The sequence below is a fragment of the Mastomys coucha genome, unplaced genomic scaffold (genome assembly GCF_008632895.1).
Source record: "Mastomys coucha isolate ucsf_1 unplaced genomic scaffold, UCSF_Mcou_1 pScaffold12, whole genome shotgun sequence".
NCBI classification, from domain to species: domain Eukaryota; kingdom Metazoa; phylum Chordata; class Mammalia; order Rodentia; family Muridae; genus Mastomys; species Mastomys coucha.
The window spans coordinates 802,066-823,647 of NW_022196894.1; the positions used below are offsets into that span (position 1 = coordinate 802,066).

The window sequence follows — 21,582 nt, forward strand, 5'->3', positions numbered from 1 at the left end:
CAGTGTGTTTGTGTGTGTGTGTGTGTGTGTGTGTGTGTGTGTGCATGTGTGTGCACTTGTATGTGGCCTGCAGAAGTTAGAGGTGTCAGATCCCCTGGAGCTGGAGTTACAAGTGCAGGCTACCTAACATGTGCTAGGAACAGAACCTAATCCTATCCTAGCACAGTGTGTGTGCACTCTTACCTGCTGAGCCATCTCTCCTGCCCTGTTGGTATCACTTTTAATCAATAAATAATCACTGTCTATATATAAGAGTAAGTTACACAAAGTCTTACACAAAGGTCGTTTTTGGTAACAGGAGTCAAATTATGTACTTTGACTTCTTCGTTAATTTTTTTCTCTCAAAATTGATACAGTAGAAGTGATTTAAGCACATGCTTACAGAATCAGGCCTCTAACCTAAGTTTCTTGGCATGTTCCCACACCAACCTTAAACTCCCAACCCCTTTTCCAGGGTACAACAAATGGCCAACCAAAGCTTTTTTTCCTTGTGTGTCTTATCTAATGCCTGTCTTAATTCACAATTTTAATTTTCAGTTAGATGCTTAATAGTAAATACAAAAACAAAACAAAACAAAACAAAACAAAACCCTGCCCTCAGAGATGAGGGGCGCTGGGGAATGGAGCAAGGGGACGTCTTCTCTGCAGCTTCTACGTTCTTTTCTTTCTTTATTCTGTTTTCTGGTTAAGGAAAACATCTCCAAGTTCATAAAAACAAGGAACTAAAATTAGACAGAAGAGCTGAGCCTTGACTCACGGTAGGGAAACATTATTTTTAAACTGAGGAGTATTTATAGGAGAGAGCTTTATGAAGAAGGAAAAGCAAGCTTACGTATGTGCACGGTGTGACCTGGGAGGGACTAAGTTGGGGGACAACCCTCGAGGGTCACTTATGTTTATAAGTGGAACTGCAGGCACCTTGCCTGTGTCTTTTCTCATAGACCATAGATTAGAAATAGGAATGACAAGTGCCTAAGAAACTGGCCACTTGATGTATAGAAAAGACTATACCAATCACATTGGACCACAGTCCAGCTGCCCGCTCAGATGTCCTTCTCAGGCCTGACATGGAAGAGCTAGCCCCATGGGAGGTACTCATTCCCAAGAGCAATTGACACTTCTTGGTGATCCAGGCCAAAGTTGAAGAATTATGCTTGTTACATTTTCTGAAAAGACAAATTGGCAAAGGGAAGGCACTTGGCAGTGACTGCTAAAGGGGTAAGTCTTTATAAAGCACCTTGACATTCAACTCTGCTCACAACCTTCCTGAGGACTGTGCCTCCCACCACATCACATCACACCCACAAGCTCCCCATGACAGCAGGTGAGGGGTGTGCAAGAAGGGGAGGTGAAGCTGAAAGCTCAGAGGAGGCAGGGAGGGTGGTGCTCTGCTTTAGGGCTATGCACAGTGGAGACAGGGAAGGGAAGAAGAGCCCCGTGTCTACTGCTCTGAAGACAGTTAGCAGCACCTGTGTGCTGCAGGACAAGGAAGGGCCCCACTTAATCCTAAGGGTCCCAGGAATTTTGAGAAGGAAACAAAAGCCTCATCTCGGGCAACATCTGAAGACAAAGGACCCAGACACTTCCGAAGACACATCAAGACCTGAAAAGAGCTCAGTGGCTGGTGGAGGGGTCAGGGCCTACCGAATAATGACTCTACTTAATGGAGGTTTCGTTCTCAGTACCAGTGTAGGATACAGGTTATGTCCATGTCCACAAATGTCTCTAAAACACACATTATCCCAAGAAGTAGCAGGCTCCTCTCTATCAGTGTGAGATTCTGGTGAAAAGTCATGTTTCAAAATGTGATCAAGAGATGAGGGGGAAATTTTAAGATTGTAGTTCCAGAGCTGGAGAGATGGCTCAACAGTTAAGAGCACTGACTGCTCTTCCAAGGTCCTGAGTTCAATTCCCAGCAACCACATGGTGGCTCATAACCATCTAAAGTGAGATCTGATGCCCTCTTCTGATGTGTCTGAAGAGAGTGGCATTGTACTCACATACATAAAATAAATAAATCTTAAGCCTTCTGCTCAGAGAAGGAATGAGTGGGGCCAGAGTGAGGGGGGAAAGAAAAGATTCCAGTTCCAACATGGTAATACAAGGAAAAGAGACTCAGCCCTGCCCCCACTCACCCGCAGATGTCAACAAGAGTGCAGCACAGCATGTCCATGGCTAACCACTAGCCCACTCCAGGACTGCCCTGTGACAGCCATCCGTATCTGCAACTTGTTCCTGCCTATTACCTGCAGGAACTCATCAGCTGACGCAGATGACCAAGGCTCCTTCTGGGACTATTTTCTGTACTTCTAAGATACATGACCAACACTTTCATCAGCATATCCACGCTGACTGCACACTGAAGTACTCTTCTCCAATGTGGATCACAGTATGCCTATGCCATGTGACCATGAGTAAAGTACAGTTAGCAGGCCCATCTCTGGAGAAACCCCTCTCTTTGTTCTCCCTAGTCAACATCCCTGCCTTAGGAAAGGAGCCCACCATGCTGTGGATTCTGCCTGCCTATGCTCCATCAGCAGATTCCCTTCATCTGTACTCCATTGATCTCAAACCGTCTGACCTGATCTGCAACTGTACACACATTTGCACACCTTATAAAGAGGTTTTGTTTTGCACATGGACTTGTCTTGTACACCTTCTCTCTTAAGGAGAGCAAAGGGAAGAGCTTGGCTCAGGAAGACATGCAAGTTCTCTGCCTGAGATAAGGTGTGCTGACTGACTTCCTCGAGGCCGAATGGCATAGCTCTCTGCTCTGTAAGCAGACATATTGCTACCAGACACCCTGACATGGAGGGAGGGCCCCGGGAATATTCTGGATACTGGAAAAGTACATACCATTCCCCAAGGTAACTTGATACACTGGCACCTTTGCTTACAGATGGTCTCATGGTTAACCCAGATCAGGCCTCCTAAATTACACAAGTCTGAACACAGAAATGAAGACAATGAATCTGCTCAACTGTGACCTGACCTCACATCAAGATCACTGTCTTTCCCAAAAGACTACAATGGCACCATCCACCTCAGATACATCTGCATAAATCATTATTTCTTTTGTGGGAATGGTGATTAGAAACAGGGTCTCAACTGTGTAGTCCTGGCTCTCCTGGAACTCAGGATGCAGAACAGGTTCAAGATCCCAGAGATGTTCTTGCCTCAATGCCTCAGTATCCTATGTGCTGGGATTACAGATGTGTAGCACCAATCTCCGCTTGCTTCATTCCAGTATGTTAATTTGTCTAGTGAGCTATTAACTTTATAAACTCTGGTATTTAGTAATGGCTGTATTTAAATAAAACTCATAAACCATACAGCTCACCCCCTTAAGTACAAAATTCAATGATCCTTACTACAGCTGCCAGGCACCACATAAGCATTTTGGTTTCAGATCTCTCATTTTTCTCTCTCCCTCCCTTCCTCCCTATTCTCCCAACCCCCCTCCCATCAAGATTCTGTAGCCAAGGTTGGCTTTGAACTCATAGCCAAAGAGACTTCTTCCTGGGATGACAAATGTGTACCAGCCTGTCTTCAGAATACTGCTCATCATGCTACGAAGAAAACCCTGTTTCCACTAAGCAAGCATTCCCCTTTTCTCCCAAACTCTTCATCTGCCTCTAGTTCTATGATTCCCCTATTCTGGCATCTCTTATCAGTGATCTCGGTCTAGCATCTTTCACTCAGCACATTTCCAAGGCTCCTCTACCTTGTAGCATACACCAGTGTGCCATTCATGTTTATGATGATATTCAACCATGTGAACAGTGCACACTTTGTCTATCCATTCACCCACTGGCAGACATTTAGCTGATTTGCACTTTTGGGCTGTCATGAACATTTGTGCACCAGTTTTTGCATGATTGTGTCTTCAGTGCCTCTGGGTGCATGCCTTAGTGCAGAACTGTTGGGACATACTGTAACCCTGTATCTCCCTTCGGGAGTTGCCACACTGCTGTAGTAACAGCTACACAATCTTATAATCCCCACCAGCAGAGCCAGGCAGTCTGGGAGATCCTGAGACAGTGACCTATATCTATAGCAGGCACTCAAAACCTGTGTTCAGCAAATGGATCTCACAAATGTGGCTTTTTTAAAAAAAAATCAAGTGTGTTGTTAGCTATTATACATGTATAAAATTATCAAAACAACAAAAAATTTCAAGTTAAAAACCATCAGCACTAGAAGTGATAATGCATGCCTGTTCTCACAGCCCATGGAAGCAGAAGCCGGAAGACTGCCATCTCTACACAGACAGTGTCAGACCACCAAGCAAGACTGTCCCAAATACATGATAAAACAAAACAGAGAAAAACGAAGCCTGGCTACACAGTGCCAGCCACCTTCCAGCACATTCTCTGCCCAACACCCATTCCAGCTCCCCTTGTCTCTTAGGGAAGCTCCATTCACCCTGAACGACTTTATCTGTAGGCATCAGTTACAGCCCAGCTAAGAGCACACATTGCTTAGGACTCTGACTGAAGGTGGGCTAAACGCCTTGGAGGCCATCCCCAGTGCAGGTATAAACTGGCCATGGTGTGACCCATCTGAGCATGCTCACAAAGTTATATTTTTAGGTGGGCCAGTACATACCAGTGGAGAGTTAATGTGACTGGCTGGGAAGGGAGTCCGGCCCAGTTTGGTGTCAGGGCACACACTCATAACCTGTGGGAATTCCCGCCTTGTCCGACTTCTCCATCACCTATCCAGCAGCGGGGGACTCTGCCTTCTCCTCTACTGACTCAAAACTCTATCTGCTCCTTTTTTTCCCTAAGCCATACTGTCATCCAGTGACACTGAAAAGTTTACATATTATCCTTGTTTTAACTGCAGGAAAGCAAAATAAAATGAACTATGAACCCATGGCCATGTTTGGGAGCAGAGCTTGCTGGTAGCCAGTGTTTCTTTTGAAAATGTTCTATATTAAGGAAGTGTGTGGGAACGAGGCCGGCTATGGAAAGTATCCGTGTCCCAGGCTCTCGCGGCAGCTGGCAAGAGCAGTGTGTCCCAGCTGGGCACAGGAGCTCATGAAGCAGAGGGGAAGCCACATTTTACCACATTATATCCAGATACTTCAAGTTAATTTGAACAAGAAACTTCCTAACTTGTTTGGAATATTCTGTATTTATAAAGCATGTTTAAAGCTTGCCCTAGGTACTCTTTACCACATAATCTCAAAGTGGCCATGTGTATATATTTTAAAAGTCTCTCAATATTGGGTTTCCCTATAATTGTATCTTAATCTCAACATTACTTCAATTTACAGTCAACAAAGTAATGCTATCCAGGCTCCATCATTTAGAGTATAGGGATACCTACAGTCCCAGCACTCAGGTAGCTGAAGACAGAGCTCACAAGTTTGAAACCAGTCTGGGCCACACAAGGAGAATCTGTCTCAAAAAGTCAATGAACGAGCTGAGCACACCTTTAATCCCAACACTCAGGAGGCAGAAGCAGGAGGGTATCTTTGAGCTCATGGCTACCATGGTCTATATATTGCAAGTTTCCGACTAGCTACGCAGCAAGACCCTGTCTCAAAAACAGTAATAACAAAACCACAAAACAAACAAAAAGATTATATGATTCTTAGAACTGAGGTTTCACTCTAAACTTTTGGGACACTTCCCAAAACATCGAGCTGTCAGATGTGACTTTCACTGGCCTTTTATAAGTTACCTATTTGAAACTGGCAGATTATTGTTCAAAAACTATACCAGGTGACCTGGCACTCCTACTCTAAGGCATAAACATGCAAGAGCTCAAAACACATACAGAGACTCTGTACACAAATACTCACAGTTGCACTAACCACTGGGCAAAATGGTCCACTAATAAATGGAAAATCCTGACAGTCATGATGACTGAGAAGCAACATAGATAAACTTTGAAAACATACAGGCAGCTGAAAGAGTCAGAGGCAGATAGTTGCACCCAACCAATGGACAGAAGTTGTTCTGTCCATTGTTCCGTACTGAACTCTGTTGCTGAATTAGGGAAGGCCGAAAGAAGCTGAAGAGAAGGGAAGTCCTGTAGGAAGACCAGCAGTCTCAATTAAGCTGGACCCTCGAGATCTCTCAAACACTTGACCACCAAACAGGCAGCATACACCAGATGATATGAGGCCCCCAACATACATACAATGGAGGACTGCCAGGTCTGTGTTCATTCAGAGATGATGCACCTAACCTTCAAAAGACTGGAGGCCCCAGAGAGTTTAGAATTCAGGTAGGGTAGGGGGTGGTGACAGGAGGGTGGGAAGGAGGTATGGGATATGGAGCAGTCAGAGGGTGGATGGGAGGAATAAAATATTGAGTGTAAAAAAATTAATTAATTAAAATTAAATTAAATATTAGAAAATACATACAAGCAGGAGAAGCCATATATAGAGGCCACATGTTACAGGACTTCTCTTACGTGAAATGTCTAGAATATGTGACTCCTAGAGATACGAAGATAAGTGATTGGCAGGTGTTGGGTTTGGGAGAAGTGGGGAAGGAATACTGCCTGGGGACATGGCATGTCTTGGGGGTGATGAAAATGTGGCAGAGCTGCACAGGATTGACAGCAGCACATTATGAAGGTACTCAGTGTCATGGAACCAAATGCTTCAAACCGATGGCTTCATGTTTCACTTTGATGCTTTAAAAAGTTAACAGAGCACAGAGAACCAAAAAAGCAACAGCCAGGCTTGGGGGCGTGTGTATGACAGACTGTGAGCCCTGAAAAGGCGACCTGTCACAGAGCACGGAGAAGCCCCACATTCACGAAGGGTATAAGGTGGTTTTGTTTTGTTTTTGCTTGGAACAGGGCCTTGATCTGCACCTCGGGCTGGCTTTTAAACTCCCAGTCATCCTCCTGCTGTAGAGGCCTAGGAGCTAGGATTGTAGACATGAATCACCATGCCCAGCCTCCTCTTGTTTTGTCTTTTTGAGGTAGGGTTTTATTCTTGGCCAGGCTGGCCGAGACCATGTGGCACTCCTCCCATCTCACTCAGCTGAGTTCCAGGACAACAGGCATGAAGCACCCCCACTAGTGCGCACCGCACTCAGTCTTATCCAGCCTCAGAACCACTAAGTATCTCCTGGAAACTGGAGCAGTTTCGGCACATGTGCGCTCATTCAGCACCTGAGCCCCTCACACCACCCCTCAACATGTTGCTCAGCTGACCTGGTCCCTTAACTCAGGGTAAAGTCCCTCAGGCAGGGACTTTTGTGGTGGTGAGAAGGGCCTGGCATGTGTAGCTGCAGTTGTTGAGTGTGCCTCTTAGCTGCAGTCACAGCATGATGCCCTGCACCAGGTCGGAGGATGCCCGGCACACTGAGGTTATGGTTTAAGGAGGCCACAGGAAGGGCACAGTTCTGCTAGACATTAAGGGACCATCCCTGAAAGTCCGAGTGAGGGCAGCCGTGCTCCTACTAGCCAGCATGTCTGATGTGCAAATCAGATACATTCTGAGCCCCCATATACAGGATAGCAGCAAACATGTGAGCGTCGGTGCTCACAAAAGCAGGCATTGGGAGAGGACAGCGGGCTAAAAGCCATGTTCTCCGAACACCCAGTAGGACCAACGATCCTACATATGATCTCATCAGTCCTAATCCACACCCTTCAAGCTTAGTGAGCCTCTCTTCCAAGGAGAAAATAGATACTCAAATTGCCTAAGTAACTAGACACCATTTTTAAATGGCAGACTACGCTGACAGCCTGCATGGGGAGAGCTAGCGACACACAGCACAGACTTTCCCAACACATGTGACAAGCTGGCACTGTCAGTACACTGAGCATCAGGTGACAAGAGTTCCAGGGCAAAACTCCATACATACCTTCAATTTAAACCAGAGAAGAAGAAAGGCAGCCAATTCTCCATGGTGATGTGTCAAAGAACATACAAAATTACTATATATGTAATAGTTTCTACAGTTTTCCAGATGTTTCTGGTGAATTCCGCAAAATACTGTTGCAAAATTCTAGTACACTTTAATAAAAATCATCCTTTCTATAAATTCACATTTTAGGTTTATAATATATCTATCTAGTTATGGAGTTCATTATTAACTCTAATTAGCAATTATAGAATCTTGCCTAGAATTTCCACCTTTTATTTTTACATACACAAAGGAATTTTTGGTCTCATGGAACAAACATGTTGTCTTGATTAAGATACAAATTCCAATGAAATTTCTTTTTCTCCCCCTTTAAAAATATTCAAAAATGCTAGGCAGTGGTGGTGTACACCTTTAATCCCAACACTTGGGAAGCAGAGGCTCGTCACTGGTCTATAGAGTGAGTTCCAGGACAGCAAGAGCTAGCTACACATGAGAAACCCTGTCTCCAAAAAACAAAAAAAAGAAAAAGAAAATATTCATGGTGGTACATATCTGTAATCATAGCTCTGGGAAGTACTTTGCAACTACATTTATTCAGAATTTATACCAAGGAAAAAAAATGGCCCAAAGATGGCTTTCGTATCCCTTTTGTTTGCTTTCTAGGTGGTTGTTTTTTTGTCTTGGGACAGGGTCTCAAGTAGCCCAGGCTGGCCCTGAATTCCCTGCATAGCCAAAGATGATCCTGAACTCCTGATATCCCTCCCCTGTCTCCAGAGTGCTAAGATTACAGTACCAGCAAGCTGGTACTGTCCCAAGTCCAAATCAAACTGTCCCGGTGGGATTAATGTGCTTGAATATTTTCTGTTTTGTTTCTATGGGACAAAGAAAAGCCAGAGCAAACTTGCTACAAGCAAATATACTAACAGGTATGTAAGAGTTGACAGCAAGAAACAGCAAAAAGGTTAACTGTTAAAATGTAAGGACTAGAAAAACAGAGCAATCTTCATTTGCTTAAAGAAAAAAACTATTTTAAAAGGAAATTTCTATATTAGTGAAGGTCAAATAACAAGTAGTAAAAATAACTGAGTCATCAAGAAAATTACATTTTATTTGGCATATTTCACTTTTATGAAACTGTTTCATACACTGCAAAAATACAGAGCCAGATGTTTACATTGGTTAAACAGGCAAATGTTTGCTGGGTAGGCATGGAAGGCGACTCATGCCTGCCTGCGATCCCAGCGCTTGGGAGGGACTCATGCCTGCCTGCGATCCCAGCGCTTAGGAGGTTGAGGCTGGAAGCTTGCCAAGAATCAAGGCCAACCTGAGCTACAAAGTAAGACCCTGTCTCCAAAGTTAATAAAGAAAAAGGATCTTTTTTCTGATTAACTACTGGATGAAATCTTCAGCTCTCCAGAGAAATCAGGCATCCAGAGGGACTTACTATAATTGGTACTTACATCTACAAAATATCAGATGAGAGCGGTTTTATACTCAACCACATGCTTCCCCCTAAAACCCTCTATTATGGAGCTGGCTGGAGGAAAGGGAAAAGCCCCCAAGAACTTAGTGTTTAAACAACCTGGAATAAGCCTATAAGAGAGGGTGTCTACAAAAAAAATTACCTAAACTGGTTATTTTTAACACGTACATCAAATTATAATCCAGCACTAATTCTCACTTAAACTCCTCTTTCAGAAAAACTCAAACACTGGCAAAAATGACAAAGCCTCACCTCAGACATGGTACATTATTAAATAATAAAGGTTCCTATCACTCACATTACTTTAATCAGCTTGGGTGTTTCAAAAAAAGAATATCTTTTCCATCGACTGACAGATGGACAAAAAAAAAAAAAAAAAATGCCTGCCCTTACACTGATGTGAAGGGCTGAGTTCCTGCTGCGAGTCCTAGAGCTCAGGAGGCACCAGTGAGCAGCAGCGGGCTAGCCTAACACATGTAGGCTCTTGGTTTTGATCTCTAGTATGTGAGGCAGGGGCATATGATAGCTAGCAAAAGATGCCACACATCAAAGGGCCGGTGATTCCATTTGAACAAAAAGTCTGCAGGCTCTGCATCATCACCAACAGAGGCTGGGGTCGGGGACGGGGAGGGGGCGAGGAAGCTTGGGGAGAACAGAAAGTGACAGCTAATAAGTAATAAGCATTCCAAAAACTGATTGTGGTGATGCTCACACACCACACTGAGCTCAGATGGCTCAATGAGTAAACTGCATGCTGCCAAAGCTGGCAATCTAAGTTCAATCCTCAGGACCCACATGGTAGAAGGAGAGAGAAGACTCACATAGGTTACTCTCTGACCTTTGCATGCATGCTTTGGCACACATGCACCCATATACATACACCCAAATAAATAAATACATGGAGTTTGAAAACCATTTACTGAATGCTTTATATAAGGAAGTTGCATGCCATGAAAATTGTATCTAAAAAAGTCTGATATGAAAAAGCAAATCAAAAAAGAGTTCAAATGTATCAGCCAAGGGGCATTTGCTGACAGACCACACACCTCAGCCAAGGCTGCAGAAGAGACAGAAACCTTACTGCAGGGCAGGCCTTCTCCAGGGGAGGCATCCGAAACTCAACTGCTACTAAATAAAGTAACAGCATGGGCAGAGCTGGGAAAGCAAACATTTCCACTTGAGCTCCCACAGCAGAGGAACCAAGCTGACATCTTAGAACCCTCAGCTCTTAAAGCACTCACAATAAAAATGTCTCTCCTGAGCCAGAAAGAACACTGTGCTAAGTTATTCCAGCTGAGAAATTCTCTGAGAAATGAAAGACCCTGAAATATCTTGTTTGCATGACAATCCTAAGGTTTTAACCCTTGCAAATTGACAGGAACCCCATCAGTCACTTTGGCCATCTGCTGTGACTCAGGCTGGCAGGCTCTGAGCCACTGCACTCTCAGGACAGCTATAGTCTCACTACCCGGGCCTCTGTGGAGTTCACGTTTGCCCACAGGTCATGGACAAAGACACTACTCAATGAAAACACTGTTATTTCAAAACCAAACCAAACCGAGTGCTTCCCTCTTGCTACTTTATCTCACTAACCTTGCAAACCAAGCAAATGCTACATTCCCTGCCAGGAGTGCCCTCACTCTTCCTTAGAAAGGATAAGGAATGCACTGAAGACAAAGACAAGGTTCAAATACCATAAACAAAGCAGAGGGTGGAGCCCAACTGCAAGCTCAGGGCGCCCTGCTCCTCCTAGAACATTCTCCCCACTGTGTGTGGGGGAGGTTATGGGGCTGGGGATCAAATGTTTTATATCAGTGATTGAAGTGAAGCAAAATGTACAGAGAAAATAAAAAAATCTGTATAATATCCAGAGTTCCAGTATATCCAGGGACTCCTAGGAAGACCACCAAGTCTCTGACATACTGTAAGTGGCAGCCAAACTGGGGGATAAAAGCAGGAGAAGCAAGCACCTTATGAATGGCACACTCGGTAACGACTTTATTAGTCTAATACTTCTCAGTTATACTAATGAAAAACTTGCCAACACCATGAACTTTATTTTATTGACAACTAATCTTCTGGTCTCTTTCTGACATAATGTTCAGGTACTCATGTGCAGGCTAAGGAGCACCCGTGTAAAGGTGGATATGGCTAGCACACAAGGGTATCTATCCCCTGTGCTCCCAAGGCAAGGTGGGTGGCAGAGAAGGGCAATCCCCAGAAGCCTGCAGGCTAAGCAGCCTGGAGTAAAACTGCAGCACCATCAAAGAGATCCTGTCTGAAACAAGGACCAACACCCAAGGCTGCTCCTTGACCTTCATAGGCACCCATGCACACCACCCTACCTTCCGCCTCCCCCGCCACACACACACACACACACACACACACACACACACACACACAGAGAGAGAGAGAGACAGACAGACAGACAGACAGACAGACAAAAAAGAAACATATCAACAATCATATTCACTTCTCAGTTCCCCCAAACTATTTCAAAAACAGTTCTCAAACTTTCAAAGTGAAGTGGGGTCCTTATGGGATATTCTTGTTTTGTATAACAAATGTGATCCTGAAAACCCATGTATAAATGTATACTTCTGGAATTCAACCTTACTTATGTTTAAAGGGAGCAAAGAACCCTCTATGAAGTTAAGAATCTCAAACATACCCCATAATTTAGTGGTTCTGTAAATCTGAGTTTCCCTATGCTAAATTTGTCTAAATAAGGGTTCATAGTTTAAATAAATGGACAAAGGGGAAACCACTTCTCCGTATTAAGAAAAGTACTATTTTCCAATCCTGAGAGAATCTCAGCTATTCCTAGAGGACAGGGGGACCTTAAAGCTCAGCCACTTCAGAATTTATATTTTATAAACAAGAGAAATCTGAGAGCTAGCAAGGCCAAGCAAGAGTGGGGAGAACTCTGCCAAATGTGTTGAACTTGGGGGTGGAGAAAGCATCTTAAGATGGAAAGCTAGTCTACAAGAGAGAAGCCATCTCACAACTGCAATAACTCTGTAACAACCCCCCCCTTCAGACACAGCCCCACCCACAGCCATCAAGCAGCTCCCTTACACGACCAAAAGAAACAGAGGTGACCTTAGAAACTTCTCCTGGAGATAAGAACTCAGTCACATAGAGCCACAAAATACAGTGCCACCTGCACTGTCAAGCAGTCACACTTAATGATGTAAAGTTAACTGGATTGATCCTAAACAACTTTTACTTAAAAAAAAAATCACAGTTTTTTTGATACAATGTATTTTAATATCTGTATACAAAAAATATATCAGATGGCTATAGGTTTTCTTCCTCTCTAGATCAGATTGTTGTTTTTTTTTTTTAAAAAAAAAGTAAGCTAGTAGTTTGTAAATAAATCAAACATGGAAACAAATGACTGAAAAGCTGATTTCTGTATTGTATTTTCCCCCCTTTGGAAGAAAAAAAGAAACTGAATGGAATTTAACAATATTACATAAAAATCCTGGAAACTATGTGAAACAAATAACCTGAAGTTTGTTCCCCCAAAAAGAGGGTAAGTAAGTAGATAATGATGGTTTTTATGTACATAAATGACAAATAAAGGATTATCACAAATACAAAGTTACTCAAGATAAATACACTTCTTGAGATGTCCATTTTAAAGCTTGCAGATCGCCTGAGTAAATGAAGTCAACTCACCCTACTTTTTTCCTTGTCCCTAATCCTGTGCTTTCCTGTCACACAGCCCAGGCTGCTCGCCACGGGAACACAGCAGGCCAGAGGCTGTCAGCTCGGATGCTCAAGTTCACATCCTCAGGCCCAGTGTCCTGACTATCCTCCAGTGCCCCCGTTCCAGTTCCTGTCAAAGCCCCTCTGTGTTAAAGACTTAACTCAGTAATGAACACTATACCCCAAACACCTACAGAGTACAAACTGGAAGGCCAGAGAAGGCCACAGGCTTTGCTAGGGATGGTTAGGGAGCACAGTGAACAGAGGCTGAGGCGGGCTACTGTTCGCTTTGGTTTGGTTTGGGTTCTTATGTAGTGAGGACTGAATGCAGGTCCTCTAAGTCTTTCTAAGCACTCCACAGTGTTCACACTGTAGAATGTACGAAGCTGTAGAAATATTTCCTCTACTAGATAGGAGCAAGGACTAGTACCCAAGGCTTCCCTGTGATACACACACACACACACACACACTCAGATACTCAGATACACACACTCACACACTCACAGAGAAAAAAAAATTAAGCTTGTTTTTTAAACAATTACATTCTCTCTACATCTTATCTAAGACATTTAAAAGGTGGCTCTTAAACTTTCAAAACCAAGTGGAGGTCCCTTAGTATTTGTGGAGTGGTAGGAAGCCTGTTTCCAGAAACTCTACGGATATTAGTGTCCATTCGTAGATTCTCCAGTCCTTTATATAAAAAGGCACAGCATTTGCACATAATACATGCATACATTCCTGGTGTGCTCTGGATTGCTTACAATACCAACTATAAGTGATATGTAAATAGGCATTATTCTAGACTGTGCAGGAAATACAGACAAGAAGAAAAGGCTGTACATATTCAATTTGCTTTTCAGAATATTTTCTATCTGAGGTTGATTGAGTCCACAGATATGAAAACCCGAAGAAGACAGAGGGCTGTGTGGCCACTGCTGTGTGACCACCGAGCAACTATAATACGTCAGCAGCGCTTAAATTGTGAAAAGCCCTTATCTCAAAACAGTGCAGCAGAGTGGAGTCACCCATGAATAAGTAAGTCAAACACAAGAAAGCCTGAGCGAAAGGAGAGAGCCCAGTACTACCTCCCGGGAGGCACTGTTCAGAACAAGGCTCCCAGAAAGGGAACTACTGGATCGGTCTTTCAGAACCTTCCACAGCTATCCTGAGTAGACCTGTCAGCTACAAGCAGGGCATCGTCATCTTGGTGCAGGCTTTTCTTCTTGCTGATCCTTGCCACTATTTATCTATATCTGCAGACACATGTCCTTCAGCAGACCTTAGTGGGAACATACTGTAAAAATAAATGCCACGTTGCTTCAGAACTGCCAACTGCAAGGATGCAAATGGGAGCTTCCCAGGAACTTGGAGATGTGCGTGGCTTTCCCCTGCGGTTTATTTCTTCATGTAAACATGCATATGCTACTAATTTTCCTTTCAAGACAGGAGAGGGTAAACTTTAGCTGTCTTTCTGTATAAACATATCAGAAAAACTGAATTAATGAGATTTCAATACCTATAATTTCTCAGTTACTTAAAAATGCTGCTGAGAAGGAAACCTTCCATAAGCCACTGGGGTTGCATGAAAAAGGCTATGGCAGCCAAGCTGTGGGGCTCCCAAAGCTTAAGATGACACAAACTGGGTATCACAATGGGGTGTTCTGTAGAGGGGTGGCTCAGTAGTTAAAAGTGCTTGCTGTTCTCCTAGAGGACCTGAAGTTTGGTGCCTAGTCCCTATGTTGGTGACTCACAACTGTCTATAATTCCAGTACCAGGGAACTGACACACTTCTGGATCCCACAGTCAACTGAAATCATACACACACATGCCCACATAGACACACAAGCATACACATAATTAAAAATAAAAATATTTCAGAAAAAGATCTTTAGCTGGATGTGGTGAGACATGACTTTAATACCAGCACTCAGGAAGCAAGACAGGCAGATCTCTGAGTTCAAGACCAGCTTGGTCCAAGAGCAAGTTCCAAGACTCTGTAGCCAGGGCTACACAGAGAAAACCTGGCTCAGGAGAGAAAAAAAGTGAGATCTGTAATGGAATGCAATATCAACTAATATAAACTAAATAAAAAATCCAAGAGAAGTCTATATGTATTCATGAAGAAACCCATTGCTTCCTTGAGAAAGCTGTTAAGAAAGTACCTGGGTTAAGAGCTCATGCTGCTCTTTCGAGAGGAGAGGTCGGCTCCCACTAACTACATCAGGTGGCTCTCAACCACCTGGAACTCTGGGGATCCAACCCCTCTGGCCTCCTCACACATGTATCATTAAAACAATCTCTTCTTAAGGAAACTAATTTGAAACAGTGGCACTGGCTGCATAAGCCAGGGGTCCCATACTGAAAGAAAAGAACCAGTTCTCAAAAGTTCCCCTCTGGCCTCCACATTCCATGTGTGCACAATGGTGATATGCACATGTGTGTAGGCACACACACAGAATACACAAAAATAAATTTTCAAAAGAACCTACCAAAATAAAGAAGGAAGGAATGAGGCCAACAACATAGAACCTTTACACACATGTCACAGTGACAGGATTTCACAGCAGTTAGGACGACATGTAAAAATGCTGTGTTAACCAGAAAGGGAGAGAGAGAGGTAAGGTTGCTCTGGGCGCTGCTGAAGAAGAATCACCCCTTTCAATACATTCAGCTGCTGGACCTAGTCTCTGATGAGTCACTGTGTGCCAAGTCCTTTCTAAACACTTGACATGTACTTAACATTTAATTGCTACAACTCAATGAGGTGGGCACTACTGTTTTCTGATACATTCCTTTGGACTTAAGTACTGGATTAACCACTTGATAACTCTTTCTGGTTGCTTAAACATTACAAATTACTGAATCTTTCCCTATTTCACTTCAAAGGACTTACAAAATGGAGACAACAGGAGTCTGTCTTGCTTGGCCTTATATAAATAAATGTATAAATATAATAAATATATATATAATATTATTTTATATGTTATAAATAAATATAAAATATAAATATAAAATGATATAAAATTATAAAAATATAATAATAAATATAAGTATAAATACAAATATAAATCTGGTGAGTCTGGTACACACTTGTTGTGTGTGCATTTGACTTGTGCCTCCTCACACATCCATGTCATACACTCCAGGAGAGGACCACAGTCTGACTCCAGGTCTTTGTCCATACTTCGCCAAGGGTAAGAACTCCTTCAATATTTAGTGAATAAATAAAAGAGTTTACAGTAGAATAACAGCTTTTGCTTAAACTTCAGCCATATCTCCAGGCTCACAAAGCTGAGGATTTTCCCATAATTCCTCAATTATCTAGGGCCACATCATTGTAAGTACCTCAAAGCTGTAGGGACTTGAAGCTGCCCAAAAACAATATTGGTGAGCTCCCAGGGGGGGCTTGCAGTGAAAAGCTGCCAAGCTCAGCTGCTACAGTGTAACCAGAGCACACTGTAGGGCTTGCAGTCTGGACACTTGCCCTTTTTTCAAGAAACTGACACAGTCCCAGTCCCTGGTGTGTTGTTCTGGGTTTCAGTGTTCACCAGACAGTGTAGCAAAGAGCCCTCTGTGAGGACAAAATAGAACTTGCCCCAGAGAGGGAGACTTGTGACTAAATGGCCATTGCCACTATGTAAATAAGTCACAATGCTAATCACTTGAATCATCTCATCTGATTCTCCCCTCTTGAGCAACAGCCTCTATCAGAGGATCTGTCCTCTGTGCACTTACTTACCCCAGGCAACTTGTCCAGGTCCTGCAGTGAAGAGACACAGAACAGAAAACATTAACCAAGCACCTAACCACTAAATTACATGGCAAGAGAGTAGGCACTTTAAAAAGCTGCAAAACAACACCGATGTTCTCACAAAGGAACTTTAAGGAAAAGCGAAATTTTTGAACTAAAGTCACTAGCTCCTTCCACAATACATGTAAAATCCCTGTTATGTGCCTATCTGGGCAAAATACACTTAGCACTGCCCTTTTTTTTTTTTTTTTTTTTTTTTTTTTTTTTTTTTTTTTTTTTTTTTTTTTTTTTGGTTTTTTTGTTTTGTTTTGTTTTTTCAAGACAGAGTTTCTCTGTGTAGCCCTGGCTGCCCTGGAACTCACTCTGTAGACCAGGCTATCCTTGAACTCAGAAATCCGCCTGCCTCTGCCTCCAAGTGCTAGGGTTAAAGGCGTGTGCCACCACCGCCCAGCACTGCCTTTTTTTCTTTTCTATTTCTTTGTGTGTGACAGGGCTTCATCTATCTAATTCAGGCTGTCCTCAAACTCATTACATAACTGAGGATGGTCCTGAACTTCAGATCCTGCTGCCATGTCCTGAATGCTGAGAACATAGGCATGACCACTGGTCCTGGTTTTATACAGTGTTGTAGATCAAACCCATAATACCATGCATGGTGGAGACAAACACTGCTAGCTGTGATCTTTTTGATCACACAGCAGGATGTCTGTAAGGGCAAAACTATTTTCATAAAGTCTCAAAGAACTTATTTGCATAGGTATGTCATGGTGTTACCATAGCTACAGGGGGTAAAAACACTCAAGCCATGCACTACACAAGGTAGAGGACTAGACTGTACTGTCATGGCGCTCTTATCCATGCCACACATGCAGAAGAAAACAGTTTCACTGAAGAATGTCCTTGATGACGCAGTAATAATTAATGGCTATTAAATCCCAACCTTGAGTTTGTGTCCTTTTAGTAGTCTCTGTGATAAAACGGGACACATGCACTACACCACACACCAAGATCCCATGGCGGTCAGGAAAGCCACTATGCAGCCAGGGGCTACAAGCTAAATTGGTGGCCTTTCTCCTGGAACATCATCTGTACTTGACCTACAGACAAACTATAGACAAACTCTAGACAAGTCTGAGTGCTGTCAGACTGTTTCTGACAAACTAACAAAATGAGGCTATCACTTCAAGGAAATCAAAAGTGTTTGCTGTCGATGATAAAAGTCCAGACTCTGAAGTGGAGACAGGAACTTTGGAGAGCACACCCTGGACACTGTCAAGTCAGCGTCTGCCCAGTGTTTAGACACAGACTGTCCTGATATCAGCACTTAGGACGTCTTCATAACTGAAAAAAAATTCAGATTTCTCCAAATGACCAATGCACATCACTCAAGATAAGTCACAGCTGAAGAGAAAATTCATTAAAAGACCCAGTGAAACATCCTGTGACAACATAGGAAAGAAGCTGAGAGTGAGGCCCAGGGCTCCTGGTCATCATGAAGCTTTAAGAAACTCCTGTTTGTTAATGCTGGCATGGAGTCAAAGAAAAACGCCCACAATGATCTCAATCCAATGGCCCTTTACTTCCCAAGGTCTCATCTGCATCCAGACAGATGTGCTATGCGCATCCTTCACTACCCAGGGACAGAGCATACTGAGGCAGTTACAACAACACAGCCAGACACGAGGAAGGCCAACACGATGGGTTTCCACTGTGCAGAGTCTATAATTTCTCACATTAACTTTTGATTAACACAGACATTAAACAAACTTGCAAAACAGACTTCCTGTTCTCACCAAATCCTTATGTCTGAAAATAGTTGCTTCTTATATGTTTTTGTTTTTATTAAAATATTGTTTATATTAATGTGGTGGTGGTAGTTTGTTATTTTGAAATTGAATTCAAAATATTTGTTTAAACTTCTTTATTTTGGTTCCTAATGTGGTAAAAGAAAATCTATGGATAAACAAAGACCTCAATAATTGAGGGGTGTAAAGCGACCCTCAGACCAAATGCTTTGAGCTACTAGCTCACAGAAAGCCTCATAAACTGGAATGCCCCAGGCCTAGGGCTTTCTTCACCCTGTTCTTAAATGGTCCCCACAGTCAGCCTCCAGTGCCTCTGCCCCGTTGCTATTGCAGTAGGAAAGAGAAGACCTAGACTTTCATCTACTCCAAAGGCCGGAGTTTCCCACTCAACTCAACACAGAGGGTATGGGACACTCCAGTATACTGATGGATGTTGCAGTAAACAACCAATTTCCAAAGACAAAAAAATCCACTACAGCTCCCTTCACAAATTCTGAGTCAATCTGAGGCATGGGGTGGCTGGTCTGACACAGTGAGCCAGGCCCATCAGCAGGACATCATCTCAGCAGTCTCTAGTATTCCTTGGGGAAGCCTGCCCCTTCCCCTGACCCATCCCGACATCTGTGCAGGCCAAGCATCCCTCCCTGTGAAGCTCAGCTCCTTCTCTTTATAAAATCCCTTTGGTGTTTCTAGATCCTGCTTAGAAAAAAGTCTGAAGTCTCTCAAATGCAAACTGCACACAAATGCCAGAGCCCAGTGGAGGTAATGCCACTTTGTCCCACTCTTTTTGTGGCCAACAGCTTCTTGTCATCACCAAAAGAGTAGTCACACAGATGAATGATGACTAGGTAGACAAGCACACCAAAATCCCACCAGAAACACCAAAACCATGACCACCTGCCAATGGCTTGAACACACTGTACCCAAGCAGAGAAAAGTCACTGTGGCGTTGAGAGGCAACCCTGGCTCGTCAGCAGACACACAATTATTATGAATCTTCTTTTAAGTGTCCTATGTTCTTAGTACTTCTACCTGAAAAGATTACCATCTTTTCCTCTGCATTCCATCAGAAATTCAGCAAATGGTATTTTTAATTTCCTTGCCAAAAGTTAATTCACTCAAAAGCTTATCTTGGGAATTAACAGCTGTGTGCAAATTACTTGAAGCCATGTAATTTGGTCCCAAAAGGCCTGAAAAGGTTGTTATAGAAAAGGCCAGTCATGGCAGCACACACTTGTAATTCTAGCCCTTGAGAGGCTGAGGCAGGAGGACTGCAAGCTTAAACCCAGCCTGGGCTATCCTGGGTGTACATTGCAAGGCATCATCTCAGACAGATGGAACTGCCGCTCCACAGCTGGCTGCCAGTTTCCTTTGTCAGCTATGAAGCCACATTTTCTGTTCCATCTTCTCTAAGTCACTTGCTTCCTGAGAGGCTGTGTCTCTCTGTATGTATGGGAGATACTACCCAAGCACGGATGTGGTGAAAGCTGAGCTGCTCTCCTGGGGGCTCCACAGCCTAAATTTTGGGAAAATGTCTATATCTGTATGACTAACGGTACAATGGCAACCAGAAACTCTTTCTGCAAAGCTTAAACCTATCCACATGAGGGGAGAGGGCAACTGGAGGCAAGTTCTAAGTTTCACTTTCTGCCCCATCTCTGCATCTACCACAGGAAGAAGCAAGCCTGTGGATAACAGTCCCCACTCTTGGGTCACGGCACACAGAATGGCCAGGATCCCCTAGCCTTCAGGTTTATCTAACACTACAGCAGGAGCATTCTTCCTGTAGCTCAAATTTAGCTGCTTCGCCTTGGTTTCCTAACTGCTGTTATTCTGTGGATTATTTCCAAAATCTTGAGCTTCTCAATTAACCCAGTAGCAAACTCCCCTGTTTGAGACTGGAGAGCCAACTGTTCATTCAAAACCCAGCCTCTCTATGATGAGAACAGGACATTTTATCTTTTGTACCCCATTGTAGCCCCAGAACCTAGAACTGGCCATGAGTCAAGGTTCCCAGACCTGTCATATTCTTCAGCCAGATCCCTTTTCCTCCATTCTCACCACAGCAATGCCACACCAACCCTTCCTCACTCCAGAAGATCCCCCAGGTCCATTCCAGAAACCTGAAAAGCTCTTTCACCCTCAAACAGGGAAACAGCCACACCCCATCCCAGCCTCTGATTAAGCCTGGCTTAGAGTCCCATCTGGTTATCTTCATACTGCTAGCACCTGACCCTCATCTCCACTGACACTGCAGCTACCTTCCCTCTGGGTACCCCCGACTTCCTCACCAAGGATCTGTTCTAACAGCACATTCATCTCCAGGCTCATCCCCCTTCCAGGCTAAAAGTCCCGGAACTGAGTTTTCAGTTTGAGATCACCAGGCCTTTCACATAAACCCCAACAGGAGACCCTTCCCTCATTTGAGAGTCTGGATCCAAACCAAACACTTTCGGTCACCCATTGCCTTCCCAGTCCTAATGAACTGAGTCCAACAGCACCACCCTACTAAGAAACATGAATGACAGCCTAGGCCCAAGCTGTCCGCTCTGTGCTTAGTGCTCTTCCTTTGCCCATCTGTGGAGCTTGTTCTCAGGACTCAGTCAAGAACATGCCTCTCTCTAGGTCCCAAACATACAGACACACTCTGCAACAACTCTGCCAACCAGGAGCTTGCCAAGATCAGGACTGTCATAGGTCCATTCACAATGGTAGACATTAGACATACATAGGCGTGTTAGAATCAGGGAAGACAGACAGACAGAAAGACAGAAAGACAAAGGAAAACAGAGGGAGAAAATATGAATGCAAAGAAATAAGAGATCAGCATTCTATTCAGATCCTTAGGCAGAGGTGGCCCTGCTATGCTGCCACAATTCCAGAATACGAAGGGGAGACAAGAAGCAAAGAAGGCAAACAGTTTGAAAAGGGGTCAGGGAGCTGGGCGGGGTCAGGGAGCTGGGCGGGGTCAGGGAGCTGGGCAGAGGG

General features: G+C 43.7%; 1 protein-coding gene across 2 annotated transcripts in view; it reads right to left on the reverse strand.

Annotated features, from left to right (window-relative positions):
* Adcy9 (adenylate cyclase 9) overlaps nt 1-21,582 on the reverse strand; it is a 134,767-nt gene that overhangs the window by 107,974 nt on the left and 5,211 nt on the right. The window lies entirely within an intron of this gene.